Source organism: Montipora capricornis, chromosome 1 (assembly GCF_036669925.1).
Source record: "Montipora capricornis isolate CH-2021 chromosome 1, ASM3666992v2, whole genome shotgun sequence".
Taxonomy (NCBI): Eukaryota; Metazoa; Cnidaria; class Anthozoa; order Scleractinia; family Acroporidae; genus Montipora; species Montipora capricornis.
Genome location: NC_090883.1, coordinates 16,471,008 through 16,473,507, shown reverse-complemented (window position 1 = coordinate 16,473,507; position 2,500 = coordinate 16,471,008). Strand labels below are relative to the sequence as shown.

General features: G+C 40.1%; 1 protein-coding gene across 1 annotated transcript in view; it reads right to left on the bottom strand.

The window, feature by feature from the left end:
• The window catches only part of LOC138060595 (sorting nexin-13-like), a 53,613-nt gene that overhangs the window by 37,709 nt on the left and 13,404 nt on the right, over nt 1-2,500 (bottom strand). The gene's annotated exons all lie outside the window — the stretch shown is intronic.

Below are 2,500 nucleotides of genomic sequence, written 5' to 3'. Positions count from 1 at the left end.
AGTCATTTATGTGACGAACTTGAAGCGAAAATGAAACATGCTAGATTATGGGCTATGATCGGATGCAGGGTAAGAAAGGAGATCTTTTCAACATAGCCAAATGACGGTCTATCTTGACTCAAGCGTATTAGCACCACAAGTACGATCTATCAATCCGCTCCACATGTAGGTAGCTGAGCATGACGCAACACCCAAAAAGGGTACACCTTGTACACTTCTGAAAACAACAACCAAAAAAAGCATCCGATCCAAAAAATTCTTTCAGGAAAAAAAAAAATCAAACAACGCGCATTTTTGCAGCACCAAAGTCGAATTTGCAATGCTTTCGCCTCCTTCGAGAATACGGGTGTGGCACGAAAATTTTACGGGGTTCTAATTTTTGCGGAATTTGCGGATTGATGCCGATCCGCAAAAATTAGTTACCGCAGAATAAAAAAGACCCGCAAAAAAAAAATGTCCCAAGAATTAACACCCTTTAGTCAAATTAAAAATTATTCTCTTTGTGCCACTTGAGCGATATACACTGGACTTACACAACAACATTATCACTAGCCAATGGAAAAAGCAACCCGAGCTTATATACATATAGTAAGTAGTTTGTATCCCAAACAAAACAAGATGTAAAGGACAGAAATGTCACGGTGTACAGCAATTCAGCACTACTTTGACAATGTTATAACGAAATTCATAGTCAATAACAGGACAGACGCATGAAAAACTGACATCTATTTGTTTTTTACAACAACAAAAAGGCAGAGGGGTCAAAATTAAGTCAAAACACGAGAAGAACGCGAGACAAAATGCGAGAAACTTCAACCTGACGCAAGCAATATTGCGTCATTATCGCATAAATAATAAATGTATGTGTCTGTACGCTTATTGACGACAAAAATTAGCCAACGAGCGCGCGAGAATTTTGCAGTCATTGTAAAATATACCTTTGCGAACCTTTGCGTTGTTTTCGGATCGAATCTTCACTAAGGGCCTCTTTACACGAGCCCGGGTTGCTTTTTACCCCGGGTTGAATCACCACAGCGGGTAACCCTTTTGCAGTCAAATGTTTATAAGCGTTTACATGAAAACAGTAGTCAAACCGGGTCAGCCCCCCTTGCCGGGTAACCCTTCTCAAGACACGGGTTGACTCGGCTAGAAGGGTTGAAATTTCTTCAATTTCTTCATGTAAACACTGGCCTATCTGGCCCGGGATTGTTTGAACATCACTTGCCTGCATGAGCCTGTACCAAAATGACTGATACCGTTAACACAAATTAATGATTGTTATGATTGCATGGTTCGTCCGTCATTTTCCTCACTGACAAGTAGTCACCAGCCCTTTCAACCCAGCGAAAGGGAACTGACCCGGGTCAGCCGAGAATGGCCCAACCCTCACCCAGCCCGGGCTCATTCTCAAAACAAACGGCTCCTATAGGAGCCACCAAATCAAAAAAGCAATGACCAACTTATCAGTAAATGGCAAAAGATCGGCCGACATCACATCTTATTAAAACGACATATTCTTAAAACAGTACATAGCGCTCTTTGACCTAGAACTTTTAAATATGCAGTTATCAGAATTTTTAACTTTCAAATGAAATCATGTCTGCGCGAAATGTTTTTCCACATTTGAAGAAAGCAAATAACAACACAACAATTTTGCTCTTCTTTTCGAAAGATTCTCGTACTTTAAACTAGAAAGTAGTATAAACCATCTTTGAAAAGATGTGTGATGAAACTCAAATAAGGTTTTTTCTCTGTTGTCACGATTTGCTCCAGCCAAATTTGCCCCAAAAAAGGCCGAGGTTGGCGGCTATCGCGCTAATAGCTAAATAGGCGTGCTTTCAAAAGAAAGTGTGTGCTGCGTCGGTGGGGATGTGAAACAGAAATGGGTTCATCTACTGAGATGATATGGTAAATTGACCAACCGAAAAAAACATTCGAAAGCCTATTTTTCGCTTAAGGACTTCTTTACGAAGGTCAGTTGAGTTGACCTTGATTCTTGATATTGATTTGACACTCCGTCGAGCGTTTTGCCTTATAAGCCCGCTGAGTTTGTTTACATGTAACGTTTCCCAACAACTCGATCTTGATCGAAAATGGTCTTAATCGAAAACGATATCGATGTTAATCGTTGTAAACATGATTTTACGAAAAGGTGAAGTGTAGACTGAATGAAGCGCGGAAATTTGGCGCACAAAAATATGCGGCAGGTACAAAACACAGGTCACAGGTCATCGTTTTACCAGTACAGAGAGTATCCTAAACATTCATAAAAGCTAACCTTAGGGGCCTAAAGAAAAGTTTTTAGGTCTAAGGTTAGTTTTAATGAATGTTTAGGATACTTTCTGTATAGGTAAAACAATGACCTGTGACCTGTGACCTGTGACCTGCGTTTTGTACCTGTACAAATGGCGACCAACAGAGCTTGTCTTTGTTGTGTCAACTCAAGTGCAGAAAACGTATAAAATATGAACCTGAATGCTACATTTTATGACATTAACTC